General features: G+C 50.3%; 1 long non-coding RNA gene and 1 other non-coding gene across 2 annotated transcripts; both read right to left on the reverse strand.

The window, feature by feature from the left end:
* Window positions 1-1,003: 1,003 nt before the first annotated feature.
* LOC135580528 (uncharacterized) lies at window positions 1,004-3,308 on the reverse strand. Its single transcript, XR_010475302.1, has 2 exons — window positions 2,520-3,308; window positions 1,004-1,785 (listed from the first exon to the last, which is right to left on the reverse strand). It is a non-coding gene; the product is annotated as an uncharacterized LOC135580528 (long non-coding RNA).
* Window positions 3,309-11,982: 8,674 nt separating this feature from the next.
* Window positions 11,983-12,054, reverse strand: TRNAQ-CUG (transfer RNA glutamine (anticodon CUG)). The gene has a single exon. It is a non-coding gene; the product is annotated as a tRNA-Gln (tRNA).
* Between the last annotated feature and the right edge of the window lie 3,362 nt (window positions 12,055-15,416).

A 15,416-nucleotide genomic window follows, 5' to 3' on the forward strand; every position in this document is an offset into this window, starting at 1 on the left:
TGACCCAGCTTTGAGCCTGGCCAATGCTGACAAATGTCTCTTCAGCCTGGATCCAGGATGGGTGTCCTATGTGTTCTGCAGGCAGCCTCTTCTGCTTCAAACTAATCCCACCGCCTCCCTGCACTCTTGACACTGGGACTGGTATTTTCAGTATGCTGGGAAGACGCCAGGCTAGTACAGGGGCCAGGAGACAGGCATGTTTGGTCTGGCACAGAGCTGCACCTCCTGCGATGGTTGGTTGCACCTGGCAAGAAAAGCATCCTGCAATGGTGGGGGACAGATGAAAATTGACAACATCTAGGTGGTGGTCTAGGGACAGACGGTGCTCCATAAGCCCAGATATAAAACGGCAGAGTGTAGTTGGAGGACAAAGCTTCTCGAGTTCGGATTCCAGGCTTGCTTAAAGAAAAAAACCCAACTTCCTTTTCTGTGCTGTCAGTGTATGTGGGCTTGTGTTAGCACAGTATTTACCGACGCCAATTCTGGCATCTCCAACGCTACAAGAAGGTGGACTTATGAAGAGGGTATCATGATTGCGCATGCTATGTTCCCCACTGAAATGCCCAGTCTAACCCCACCTTGCAGTCACACTGCTTCTGCCTGGATCTGAAAAACAGTTCGTTTCTCTATTACACTCCATACTCATCCCCTGGAGTTTATTCCAAAACACAAATAAAAGAGACAATTGAGATGATTGGTTTTCATACTAAGTTTGGAAACAGCAACTGAGAGGATGGAAAGTTAAGTCAAATATCTGTATGTTAATGTCAATCTGTATGTAACTACGAATCCACAACAAACAATTGGGAACTGATCCCGCAGAGCCGTGATCACCAGGTTATAGGCTCAGGGTCGATGTCTGAGTGTTTTCCGGGGGCTCTGGTATCAGTTCAGGGATCTCTTGCCACGATAGTGGTAAGATCAGGAGAGAAGCCAAGGCTCTTCCTTGCAGAGCAGATGGCTACACGAGGGAGGAGGAGAATAAACACCATCAGTCTCCAGCTATGCTGCAAAAAGTCTTTAATGAAAAGGAGCAAAAGCAGTGGCACAGAACAAAGACCAAGAAACACGTCTGCAGGGTTCAGGGGGACACAGAGAACAGCCCATTTGCCAGGAACAAGCTCCACACAAAGCACTTGCCTTTCCCCATTCTGCTCCACTTGCTGGCCATCCCAGACCAGCAAGAGCAGTCCCTAACTCCAGCACCCTCCTCCAGCACCAGAAGGTTCAGCAAAGCAGAAGAGAACGAGCCCTTTCTCAAGGAGCTCAGAGCAAAGCAGAGCCAGAGGAGGCACAGCGAGGCCTGACGTGCAGCCAGGAGCCGTGGGCACAGGTCCCTCCTGCCAGCTGGCATGAGGACACCCAGCCCATCTACAAGGCCTGGCCACACTCCTGCTGTGCAGTCCCCATCATTCTTCCTGCTCCAGAAGGGACGATGCACCAGGTTCAGCAGTTCAGACGGCAGCGGAGAGGCGTCAGGCACAGCCCTGACCCCCCCAGACCAAGGGAGCCCCCAGAAGAGATGGGAACCCCCCCAGTGCTGAGGGAGCTCCCAACAGCAGCTGACAGAGAGGATCCCACAACTGTGTTCTGAGGGAAAGAAGTGAGGATGGGGCCTGGCAGGGTCACCACCACCGGGGCGGCCTCGATGGCCACCGTCGAGTCACCACAGCGGGCGACACAGGGCTCACTGCAGCTGCTTGCAAGTGGGGTTGGGCCAGAGGAACCACAAGGTGGTGGGATACACGGTCTGAAGCAAGACATCTCTCAGGGAGGGAGGGAAAGCTGAAACACAGAGCATAGAGACAACACAGAACCCCAACTTCAGTCTGTCTTTCTTGTCCTCATTTCTCTCTGCAGGTACACTTGACTCCCCTCCATCTCCTTTTGGAGGTCCATGTCTAGCAAGGGCCTGAATTTGATCTTGCTGGCATGTACAACAAACATCACATCTCAGCTTAGGGCTAGATTTGAACAGCTATGACCAAAGAAGTGCCTAACTGATTGCTGATGTCACAAGGACCTCCTCATGCATTACCCAGTGCAAAAGCCTAGATGAAGGTTGATGCAACTATTCCAGCAGAAATAGGCTGCATGGAACAAGTGGCTCAGAAATCACCTTTTGAGAATACACAGTGTGCACAGAGCTGCCATGGCCCTCACCATGCTCTCTGAGTTGCATCGTTTAGAAGGGCTGAACGACTGTTGGGACAGGACCCAGCTCAGTGGATTTAAAGCCCCTGTGGAGAGCCTGATCATATCCCATCTCCAGAACAGGCAGTGCTGCATGGAAGGAGGCACTGGATGCACCTGGCCATTTGGTTAGAGACCATCTGTCTAAAGCAGAAATTCTGCTGAGCAGACCTCCCTGCAGCTGAGCCTCATTCATCCCCTTGTGCTTGAAAGAATCACCCTCTTCCCAGCTCTCCCCAGCCAGGCCCATCAAAAGGGAAAGAGGTGAGTAGTCACCATGACAACAGTTCAGCCCACAGGGAAAGATGCAGCACACAGAGACTTACCTCGTTCCTTGAGGAAATGGAGGCAAAAGAAGAGGATGTAGAGCCTGGATCAGCCAGGCTTTTATACTGTGTGTCAGAGCCCCGTGAGGCCACAAACGTTCTTCACTCATGAAGCATCTGATCACCTAGTAGTTACTGCTTTCCGAAGATTTTTTTGGTTGTTATGCCCTCACCTCTTTCATCTGAAATTTCCTGTTCCATAGGGCTGTCCTTATTCCCATCATATCTCAGCCTGTACCCATTTGCTGGAATTCCACTGACCCAGGTGCAGGACCTTACACTTGGCCTTCTTGGTCTTCATGTCATTTGCACAACCATTCTCTCTATTGTTTCAAGGTCTCCCTGGATCACATCCCTTCTTTCCGGTGTACCAAGCACATCACTCAGCTTGGTGTCACCTGCAAACTTCCTGTGGATCCCACTTTCCGTGTCCCCGACAAACATGTTAAATAATTCTGGTCCCAACACAAACCCCTGAGTGACATGACTCATCATGGGTCTCCAGCTGGACTTCAAGATGTTGATGGCAACCCTTGAGTATGACCATCCAAACAATTCCTTATACAGTGAGTGGTCCTCCTGTCAAATGCACGCCTCTCCATTATAGAATCAAGATGTTGTGTGGGGCAGTACTAAATATTCCAGATAAGTAGATGACCTTAAACGCTCTTCTGGTGTCCACTGATGTTGAAATGTGGGTTTGGTATGGTGTTCTTTTGTGTGTTTGGTTTGCTCTTTTTTTTGGGGTGTTTTTTTTTGTTTGTTTGTTTGTTTGTGGGGTTTATATATATATATATATATATATATATAATATTTTTTTTAATTTTAATTTTTATCATTATTGGTTCTTCGTTCTTTCAGCCATGCCTTTAGATTCTGTGAACTATGTATCATGGCTAAAGCACACCATCTCCATGTCATTTGTAGCCAGGTATCCCCTTTCACTCATCAGGGGAGTACAGTTTCTTTCGTCTTCCCTTGTTGTCCTATGTACCTGAAGAAACCCATCTTGTAATTTTTTACTTCCCTCACAAAGATAGTGTACTCGGCTTCCTGATCCCCACTTTCACGGAGGCACCCTGTAGGTTAATTTAAGGGACAACAAGGTCCAAAACCAACTTTTATTAGACCGGCGAGGAACAGGGTTTTAGCACTCCAAAAGTGACTTAAATACAGGTTCGGATATTAGTTGAGGAAAGTTATTTGAGGGGCAGCAACTGATACAACCAACAGGCGGTCCACAGTGTGCATGCACGTGGCTTCACTCAAAACAATGCCGGAGCCATCCCCGAGTCCCGGAGGAGTACACACTTGCCTAAACACGGTGCGGGATTATTTTTAAAGAGATACACGTACTCGTAGTGAGTACGGAAAGTGTGCACTCGTGATTCCGCGAGAGTAAATTTATAATACGCCCGCAATCCTGCGAGAGTTAATTTACTTATACGTGCAAGTGTGCACGGAATCCTACACGTGCTTATGTGGAAGCACGGGAGGAGAGTACACTCGCGATTGTGCGAGGAAATAATCTATACACGTGCTCGTATTGGGCACGAAAAGATACGCATGCAAGTGTGCAAAGAAGGAGAATACACTCGCGATTGTGCGAGGAAATAAAGTACTCGTGCAAATGTGCATGGAAAGTTACTCGTGCATATGTGCACGGGAGGAAAATACACTCGCGATTCTGCTAGGGTTAATTTTACACGCGCTCATATGGAGCGCAGAAAGTTACACGTGCATATATGCATGAAAAGTATAAATATACTCGCAGTCCTGCGAGAAGTTTTACTTACACCCGTGGCGGCGAGGCAAGCGGAGTCTCCATCCCAGGGAGGGGGGGGTCTCCTGGTGGCAGTGGCTAAGCTCGTACTCTGAGAGACCCGAGGCAATGGGCGGAGTCTCGACGAGAGTCCCGTTTTTATACTGGCTGATCAGATCTGACTGTAGGCATTCTGGGAGCTTCTCTGCACCCCTACACTGTCTGTGGGTGCCCCTGAAGCCTCCAAACATCCCCCACACTGGGCACGGCTCAGTGTGCCTCGGCACTCCCTTCTCCTAATGACCCTGGCCAGGGTGCTCTGGGGCCAAACAAAAGAAGCTGTTAGCCTCAAGCAGCAGAGAAAGAGGGAGATGTGCCCACTCCTTCCATACTGAAGGAGGGAGGGGGAGAGAGGGGGGGGTTGCATTCTGCCACACCCACCTTGCAGTACCACGCTGTTTCTGTATAGTCTCCCCAGAAGTGTATCCCTGCCTCCACTGCCTATGCATTTTAGTTTTGCCTCTTAGTTTGCCTAAGAGGTATTTGACAGGCTGGCCTCCTGCTTCCCCTGCACAACTTCTGGCACACCGAGACTGAGCGTTCTAGCAGTCTAAGAAAAATATCTTTCAATATCTGCCAGCTCTTGTTCACTTCTGTATCTCTGAGTGCAGTTTCCCAAGAGATCCCCTGCACAAGTGCCCCAAACAACTGAAAGATTTCCTTCCTGAGGTTTAGGGTCCTTGTTGGGACATGGCTAATAGAGAAGGGGCATGGCTCTATTGATCCGTTGTATCAGGAGAATTTTGTTCTAAGTTAGCATGAGTAGGCCTCAGTTAGCATGAGTCTGGTGCAGTATAAGTGGAAAAGTACTGAGCGGTCGCTCTCTGGTTAGCTGAGCGTCTAAGATAAACAAGCTGGGGAATTATCTCTAGCAGGGTGAGAAGGTTGCATTCCAGAGAAACCACAAGAAGGTTGAGCTCATTATGTATACTATCCAATTAATAGAAGACAAGTAGGCATAATTATTGTATACTATCCAATTAATAGAAGACGAGTAGGCATAATTATTGTATGCTATCCAATTAATAGATGACAAGTAGGCATAATTACTGTAAGTCTTATATAAACCAGCTTAGTGTCTCAATAAAGTGAGGTATGCTTATCACTCATATTGGGTCGACCGCATTCCTTCCTCCGTCCCCTCGGGTTTGGAACTCTGATGAAATTTTTCTCTCGGCAGGTCCTGACTCTACTTTTTACCCATCCTGCTGTATCTCTCAAGATGGAGAATCCCTCCAGGACATGACTGCTGCAGACTGGCCTAACTCCAGTCTTGACACCTTTGATAAGTTCTTCTACATTAGTACACAACAGATCAAGCAGTGCCTCTCCTCTGGATGAACTCTTCATCACCGGTAACAATAAGTTGTCCTCAATAGATTGAGTAGTTTCCTGGACTGCTTGCAGTTTGCTGTGCTGCTTTGGCACCAGATATCTGGGTGGTTGAAGTTCTCTATCAGGATGAGGGCCTTGTGAGTGTGATACTTTCTCCAGTGGGTCACCATAGACACACAGGAGAGAGCAGGAAGGTTCAAGTCTGCATAGACCCACTTCTCCAGGGATGTGGCAAAGCTCAGTGGCAGAGAAGGATCGTTGTGGGCTGAAGGGAAGTCACTTGCAATCAGGACTGAGGACCACAAGGTCCTCAAATATGCTTATCAGGCTCTGCCACAGCCTGTTTATTCTTCCCATGAGCCCAGGGAACAAAGGCAGATTCATAATGATGAAGGGCAGACCAGGGGGTGAGGCAGGTCTCTTCCAAGTAATCTCTCCATGGGATCTTCACAGCTACATCCCTTGATGACTGGCCCAGGCCTTCATGTTTCTTCCAACCAGGGGGCTGGGTTCAGTTTCGGAAGTGGAGAACCTGCTGGAAACAAGCATATCAGCACATGAGAGGATGGTCAAAGACACGCCCACGTTCATCCCTGAAAGAGATTCACATCCAAATTGACCTGTTTTGCTCAGTAATTTCATCCCGGAGGCTAGAGGCCTGCATGGCCTGATTTTAAGGAGAGACGAAGGGCAAGGAACCAAAAACTAATGGCCTTTTTTCTTGGTCACAGATAGGGTGACCCATTCCATACATTTCAGACTACAAAGGGACATTGGATCAGTCTCTCAGAGCACCTGGGAGTCATCATGGTGTGGAAGAGTTGGGAAAAACCCTGAGCTCCAGGGAAACATGAGTCATCATGCTGTGGACTCCAGTGGGCAAAGTGCCCCATCCTCAGGCATGTCAGAGATACCAGAGTCATAGCCTCATTCCTCTGAAAGTTCTGCTTTCCTCAAAGACATTTCCACACCTTTTAGCATCATTCCTGAATCAAATGGTGCTGCTATGTGGTCTTGTTCTACTGCCGCCTTCCAAGACATTGCCATGCGTTTGCTGCTCAAGGGCTCTTGAGACTCCATGCTCTTCCAAATAATGAAAGTTAGAAGGGACCTGAGGAGGTCCTCTGGGGTAATCTCCTGCTCTGAGCAGGCAAAGCTTCCCACTTACCTCAGGAAGCTCTGGGCCTTGTCCTGTTGACTTCTGAACTCTGCCACCATTGGAGAAGTCACTGTCTCTAGGACAGCACATCTAGGGCTGCACTGTGACCCTTGTGGGCCACCAGGAGATGGCAGTGAGGGTGCCAGCATTGTTTAGCAGTTACACAGAAAGGTCTGGGGAGATGAGATGAATAGATTTTTTCATGTGGTCAGTATAATGACACCTCAGGGATGGCCACTTCTCTTTCTCCTTCTCAGTCTGGTTGTTTCATCCCACTTTTGAAACCCACCGATATCTAGGTTTGATCTGAATGAACCAAGAGACATGATTGTGCTCCATGAGGACCATGACTGCTGGATGTGTGAATGCCACCTTATCCACATTTCACTTTCATGTCATCGAGTAGAAGCCCCTTCTAGGCAGAAGGTGTGACTGGAAGAAGAGGGAAAGTCTGTAGAAGCAGAACTTTCACTGTAAATCCTGGAAGAAGCCTTCACTCCTAATCATGGTTTTTACTTCCCATCCACTGTCAGACCTCACCCCATAACCCTGGGATCTTCTGGAGAGAAGTACTGGCAAAGGACCAGACAGAACGTGAGGGCCGGAGCACGTGGTGTATAGGGTAAGGCTCATGGCACTAGGGTTGTGGAGTCTAGTGAAGATGAGCAAGGTGGGGAGCAGCACATGGATGTAACTGCAAAAGGATAGGAGGTCAGAAGCTATTATCAGGGAAATTGGTCTGCTCGGAGCAGTTCATTGGAGCAGAGGACCTCCAGACACCCATTCCAACTGTTGTAATTCTCAGGTATGCTGAATCAAAGAATCATTTTGTTTGGAAGAGAGTGTCAGGATAATCAAGTCCAGCTGTTAACCTAACACTGTCACATGAGTCCTTGAGCAGCCAGCAAAAGGTCATGCCTTGGAACACAGCAACAGTTCAAGATGACGTAGAACACCAGTGTTTTCATGAGGCTGTCAGCTGTGGTATCGCTGGTGCACCTGAGGCCAGGACAACATGTCCAGTAAAATTCACAGCAGGGTGGCTCACCCTTGCCTCCCTTTCCTCCAGGAACGAGGTAAGCCTCCGTGCCCTCCATTTTTCCCTGTGGGCTGAACTGCTGTCATGGTGGCTACTCAGGTGGATCCTTGGGCTGTCTCAGCTTGTCCTTTCAATAGAACTGTTGAAAGGCTGTCACCTCTTTCCCTTTTGACGGGGCTGGTTGGGGAGACCTGGGAAGAGGGAGGCTCTTTCAAGCACAGCGGGATGAATGGGGTTCAGCTGAAAGGAGGTCTGCTCAGCAGAATTTCTGCTTTAGACAGTCTCTAACCAAATGGCCAAGTGTATCCAGTGCCTTCTTCCATGCAGCACTGCCTGTTCTGGAGATGGGGCATGACCAGGCTCTCCACAGGGGCTTTAAATCCACTGAGCTGGGTCCTGTCCCAAAAGTGCTTCAGGCCTTCTGGACAATGCAACTCAAATATCACTGTGAGGGTCATGGCAGCTCTGTGCACAGTGTGTGTTCTGGATGGAGAGCAGGAAAGTGTATCTGCAGAGAGAAATAAGGACAAGAAAGACAGACTGAAGTTGAGGTTCCGTGATGCCTCTGTGCTCTGTGTTTCAGCTTTCCCTCCCTCCCTGAGAGATGTCTTGCTTCAGACCCTGTATCCCACCACCTTGTGGTTCCTCTGGTCCTACCCCACTTGCAAGCAGCTGCAGTGAGCCCTGTGTTTCTCGTTGTGGTGACTCAACGGTGGCCATCGAGGCCGCCCCAGTGGTGGTGACCCTGCCGGGCTCCATCCTCACTTCTTTCCCTCAGAACACAGTTGTGGGATCCTCTCTGTCAGCTGCTGTTGGGAGCTCCCTCAGCACTGGGGGGGTTCCCATCTCTTCTGGGGGCTCCCTTGGTCTGGGGGGGTCAGGGCTGTGCCTGCCTCCACCCCGCTGCCGTCTGAACTGCTGAACCTGGTGCATCATCCCTTCTGGAGCAGGAAGAATGATGGGGGCTGCACAGCAGGAGTGTGGCCAGGCCTTGCAGATAGGCTGGGTGTCCTCATGCCAGCTGGCAGGAGGGACATGTGCCCACGGCTCCTGGCTGCACGTCAGGCCTCGCTGTGCCTCCTCTGGCTCTGCTTTGCTCTGAGCTCCTTGAGAAAGGGCTCGTTCTCTTCTGCTTTGCTGAACCTCCTGGTGCTGGGGGAGGGTGCTGGAGTTAGGGACTGCTCTTGCTGGGCTGGGCTGGCCAGCAGGTGGAGCAGAATGGGGAAAGGCAAGTGCTTTTTGGGGCTTGTTCCTGGGAAATGGGCTGTTCTCTGGATCCCCCTGAACCCTGCGCACGTGTTTCTTGGTCTTTGTTCTGTGCAACTGCTTTTGCTCCTTTTCATTAAAGACTTCATGCAGCATAGCTGGAGACTCATAGTGTTTGTTCTCCTCCTTCATGTAGCTATCTGCTCTGCAAGGAAGAGTTTTGGCTTCTCTCCTGATCTTATCACTAGATGTTAAAAGACGTCCCTGGACTGTTACAAGAGCAAGAAATACAAGCAAGCATGCAACAGGTAAAGCAAAAAACCTCCAGGAAATGAAATGTGAGTCTCTAACCTCCCTGTCAAACCTTGTGATCTCTCTCAGGGTCAGTCTTGACTCTGGCCACTGAAAGCATTCTAGAGCTGATCTCATGTCTTCTGCCAGTGTACCCACTGCATTTTGCATGTATGCTCAGAAAGCAGCAACTTATCACAGACTGGTCTGAGTACCTTCTGGCAGAGGACAGAAGCCCGTTGATTAACTGGGCTGAGATGACAACACTTCTTGAGGCAATAGGAAAACATGGACATGTGTGCTCAGCTGAGTTGTACAGGGTGTCTTCAGAATCAGGCGGGGAGAAGTTGCCTTTCTGAGCCTGAATCTCAGCCCATGTCCTGGCATCTGGAAGTCAGGTTTATTCCTTCTTTCCTTTTTGCTGATTCACCTTGCTAGTCACTGATGTTTTGGAGGAAAAAGGCACATAAGGTGCTCAGCAGCAAACCAAGGCCTCCTCCACACAAGCAGGTACCCAAGAACAAAGGAATATCCAGTGTATCTGTTTAGTCTTCCAGATGATGCATTTCTGTCCTCAGTGCTGCTCCAGCAAACCCCCTCAGCAGTCATTGCTTCTCCAGGTGCATGAGTATTGTGGCAGGCGCACGTCTTCCCCTGACTCAATGCTGTGGTGGATGGTGGATCCTCCTGGAAACCTGGCTAAGGGACATGGAAAACAAAGAGGTGACTGGTGATAGCCCACATGGCTTCCCCAAGGGCAAGTATGACAGACATACTGAGTGAACACGTATGGTGGGGTAGCAACATCAGTGGATAAGGGAAGAGCAACCGATGTCATGTATTTGTGCGCAACATTTAATACTGCTCAACACAGCATCTTGGTCTCTGAAATGGAAAGACATGGATTTGAGATGTGGACCACTTGTTGTAACAGGAATTTTCAGGATGGTCACACTCACAGAGTTGTGGTCAATGTCTTGAGGTCCTGGTGGAGATCAGTGATGAATGGTGTGCCTTGGGGGTCCATGTTGGTGTCAGTATTTTTTAACATCTTTTTTGGGGACATGGACAGTGGGAATGAGTGCACCCTCAAGTGAGATTGCGGGTGACACCAGTCTGAGTGATGCCATGCAGAGGGACCTTGACAGCCTAGAGTGGTGGGGTGTGCAAAGATCATTAAATTCAACAAGGCCAAGTGCAAGGTCCTGACCCTGGGTCAGGGCAATTCCAAACTTGGGTATGGGCTGGGCCATGAAGGGTTTGGGGCAGCCTTTCAGAGAAGGACTTGGCAGTACTTGCAGATGACAAAACTGGACACAAGCTGGCAATGTGTGCTTGAAGTCCAGAAAGCCAGTTGTATCGTGAGCTGTGTCAGCAGCAGTGTGACCAGAAGGCCAATGGGGTTGATTATCCCCCTCCATTTTACTCCATGTTCCTGAGACCCACCTTGAGTACTGGACCTGGCTGAGCGGCTCCAGAGGAGAACACAAGGATTATCAGGGGCCTGGAGCAGTTTTGCTATGAGTATAGGGTGAGACCCTTCTTCCCTGGGAACAGCCAAGACGGCATCAGGGGCATGAAATCTTCATCATCATCATAATCACCATCATCATGGTGATACTGAAAACTCGGCAAAAATACTCCTTAACACGGTTTTGAAACCTTAAACAATAGGTTCTTTTAATGTAGTGCACCCGATGCTCCAAGGATCGTTCCTCTAATCGAGCAGGTGTGCAGGACTCACACTTCCTCGTATTTATTACACTTACTAATTGCATATTCATTTGATTCTTCTGCTTAGTTCATACATTAAACGTAGGTTATTTACATAATCACGCCCTATGTCTGAAGTCCTATTTTTGGGATCCGAGGATTTTTGTCTCCGGTCTCTCGTGGTCCTCAGTGGTCGTCGCAGCCTTGTGCCCCTTGAGTTACAATTATCCACTCTTTGATCCGGTTTCTTGAGCACATGCATGATCATTTTGTTCTACTATACAGAAAACGTCACATAGCTCTTCTTCATCTGGTGGAACATTCCGCTTGCCGGAACAGTGCCAGGGTAGATGTCCTTGCCTGATGTGACACCAGAACAGCAAAAATAAGCAAGTAGGCAAGAGAAAGGCAGGAAAGCCTCACAGCAATTGATTTCTCAAGAAGCAATTGACAGGAGAGGAAATAAACTTAATGCCAGCAACAGTGGTGGTCAAGATGGGGAAAAGGTTCCCAGCAAGGCTGTAGATTCTCCATCTTAGAAAATGTCCAACAGCCAACCAGACAAGGCCCTCAACAGCCTCCTCTTCTTGCCCCTGCTTTGAGCCAGGCTTGGCCTGCTTGATCTGCACCTCAGCTCTTGTGTGATTTGCTGAGCCGCTGCTGGATCCCCCATCCAGAAGCAGCCATCAGGAAGAAGGGAGCTGAGCTGGGGCAGGGCCAGAGCTCGGGAAACCTGCAGAGGTTTGTTGGGCACAGGGCAGGAGAAGGGGCACTGATGTCAGTGCCAGGGCTGGGAGCCCAAGAAAGGAGGGCTGATGGGAATGCATTAAAGTGACCCAACAGCAAGGCTGTGGAGTTGTGTGCATGCTGAGGAAAGCTCTGAGAGAGCTAAAACTTGAGGTCCCACTGAGATTTGAACTCAGATCGCTGGATTCAGAGTCCAGAGTGCTCACCATTACACCATGGGACCTGAACACCTGTTGTCTTTCTCCTGTGGCCAGCCTGGTGCAGCCATATGGTCCTGGGTGAGCCTGGCACTCTCTCCAGCCCCCCTGCCATCACCAAGTACAAACTCCCTTCCTCTAGGGCCACCAGCCACCCACTACTCACAGGGCTTTTCAAGGGAATGCCAGAGCTCTTTGCACAAGCCTCACATGCCTTCTGTTACAAGATCCAGGCTGCTAAGCCCTGAGAATCTTGCTTTCTCCTGATTGGACCTGGTTATGCAGTTTTCAACTTAACCACTTCAACATTGTCTTTCACAGAGTGCATTGATAGCCCAGAGATGGGTAGTTTGATGCTTGTACTTGTGCTCTCTGCTGCTGCTTCCCTGCACCCTCATGTTGGAGACCCTGCATGATCCGGACTGCTTTCCTCTGCTAGGATTGTCTTGGCGGACTTCAAACCCTGGTCCTTTCTTCCAGAGCACGCTCTTCCCTCTACTCCAAAGTAGCCTCTCCTTCAGTGAGAATGCCGTACATGTCCTAAGGCTGTTCCAGACTCAGGTACAATTCATTGTGAGCCTGAGGGAACTTTCCTTCATGCCCTTGGACCACCACACTCTCTGCACATGAAGGGTCCATGCACACAGCAGGGAAAAGCTGCCCTGGAGCTCTCCTGCTCTTAACAAGGGCTGAGTCTGTGTGTTGAGAGCAGGACCCTTCCTCCCAGCAGTCACACAGGAGGAAACACGGTTGGGGACACCCTCCTGAATCTCAGACTTATCCCTGAGACACCGAGGACACAACCTCCTGGTACCTTTGGACTACATTAAGCTCTGGGCTGGCATCTGATACTTCTGAACTCACAGCACAGACCACGTTGTCATGCCTAAGCCTTAGAGAACAAATGGCAGGTTACATTCAGAGAGGACATGAGAAACACCCAGTCACTGCAGAAGGGGTAAATCTCTACAGAGTCCCAACTCAGGAAGCATGTTCCAGAGAAGCAGCATTGCTGATGGCATTCCTCATCCATCCCTGGCAACCTCAGGACCCAGGGAGCAGTCTCTGGGAGCTGCAAAAGCAGGGCCCCGTCTCTGAATGTCTTGCAAAGAGCTGAAGGGATGACCCCTCTGGGAGCTGGAGCACATGGAAAGGGACAGCCCTTTCCCATGCAGGTGCTGTGCTGCTGCAGGAGGAAGGACGTTCCTCTGGGGCTGAGACAGAGTTCCTCCAAGCAATGGGGAGTGTTCCTGGGGCTCTGCTAGTCTCATCCAGCACTCACAGAGAAGGGATCCTGGGCCAGTGTGTTGTGAGGGCCAGTGCAGGCAGCTCCCTTGCTCAGGGTGTTTTGACCTTGGTTTCCATCCTGGCAGCAGTGTGTGCTGGGGCTACCATGGATCCCAGACCATTTGCTTCCCCAGCGTCATGGGAAATGTGTTTTCCACTGTAGTCTCCACTGCTGTTCCTCCCTGGGGGAGACATTATGTCTCCATTAAAGGCCTGACTGTAGTCTTTCTGAAAAATGCCACAAGTGCTTGTGCAACCTGTGGTGGTACTGTGTGACGATATCTCTGCTTGGTCAGCACTGTTGGAGAGAAATGCCCTAGAACCTGCGATGTCCCTGCTGGCCTCTTACGGGTGGGCCTTTAATCCCACCTGCCCCTCTCCACACTGGTGCTGGCTGCATTTCCCAGTGAAGAACTGCCACTTCACAGAAACTTTCTGGGTTGAAGCCCAGCTGGTCAAAGCCCCATCCTGACTGGCACCTACAGAATGTACCAATTTGCCTGAAAGTGAGAATGATGCATCTCAGAGGCTCTCCAGCTTCAGGAGAAGAGGGCAGGGGAGCTCTGTCATGACTATGGAGAGGGAAAAGTTGCTGCCATCTCCAAAAAAGGGAAGAAGGACTATGGAGCCCCAAGGGAAGGTGACAAAATAAACTGGAGCAAGACCAGTGGAGCGCAGGCTACTGGGTGTCTGAGCCTCATAGAAACCTGAGTGTGGTACCCATCTGTGGAGAATCTCCAAGTTCTCTGAGCACCTGCTCCTGTTCTCCAGCACTCCCTGGGAATCCCTGAATGGTCCAAAGCAGCTCCCACAGGCCTGGAAGTGCCCAGAGGCCTGGCCATGGGGGAAAACTGTGGGAAAGGCCAAGGGGAGTGGATCAGCTGCCTGAACCTGCAGAGGGAAGCTGGGTTGTTTTGGACCAGGACAAAGAAGGCACCGTGACGTTCCCCTTCTCCACTCACATCCGTGCCAGCTGTGCGTGTACTATGCAAGTGTATGTGTGTTTGCATGCATGTACCTGTGGTGGTTTAACAACAGCCAAACACCCACCCCACTGCTCACTCCTTTCCCCACACCTGGCGAGGTGCAGGGCACTGAAAACAGGGTGAGAAATCTCATGGGTCAAGGTAAACCCAAGGACAAGACTTAGCAAAAACTGTTGTTGGAAAGTCAGTCTTTGCTTGGGGAGAATTAAGTTTTTGCCAAATAAAAAAGATTCACGTCATGAGAAACAAAGACCCAAGCATAAAACACCTCCCTTTCCCCTGGCCCAGGCTTACCTTCACTTCTTCTCACTAGACTCCTTTAACTGCCTGAGCTGTACGCATCTTCCCTCTGCTCTTTCCCACTCGTTTTGTTCCTTCCTCCTCTCTCAGCCTGGCTTTTTCTGCCCTTTTTGGAATATGTTTACCCCCCTTCAGCCTTCCTGATGGGTACTTTGGGAGAGATGTCAGCTGAGAAAGCAAAGGAGAAGGTGTCAGTGGCAGAGAGAGGGGGCTCAGGCTGTGGGACAGCCCTGGGCAGCCCTGGGTGTCCAGAGGGCAGGAGGGCAGCAGTGCAGGGAGCACCTGGTGAACGCTGCAAGGGAGAGGCAGTGTCTGGTGGGGCTGGAGCGAGGCCAAAAGCAAGTAGCAGAGGATGGTTTCGATCTATCAACCTCTGGGTTATGAGCCCAGCACACTCCTGCTACGCCACTCCGCTCCCCGCAGCAGCTCTGCAGGGACCTCCCCAGCCCTGCCTGGACCTGCCAGCACCAGCGCTGCTGCTCAGGCCTCCTGCCCTCCTCTTCCCTGCACCCATTACCAGGCTGCATCAAGCTCTCCCTAGAAACCTCAGTGTCCCCGCACTCGGGCTGGCAATTGCAAGGGCCTTGCTTTGTCCTTCTCCCCTCACTTCCTGCCCATAACCCCTCTTTAGGAGTTGCTTTTTGACCACCCAACCTGGCTCTGCAGGCGCTGGTTGGGATCTTCTCACTCAGTGAGGGGAGTTTGCGTTTGGCCCTGAGATCAAAGCTCTTACTCCTAGGCAGTATTTGTTACTGTTGATATAGGGAATTAACTAACTAACACTTAAAGAACTAAGGAGCTAACACTTAGAGAGC

The sequence above is a fragment of the Columba livia genome, chromosome 11 (assembly GCF_036013475.1).
Source record: "Columba livia isolate bColLiv1 breed racing homer chromosome 11, bColLiv1.pat.W.v2, whole genome shotgun sequence".
NCBI classification, from domain to species: domain Eukaryota; kingdom Metazoa; phylum Chordata; class Aves; order Columbiformes; family Columbidae; genus Columba; species Columba livia.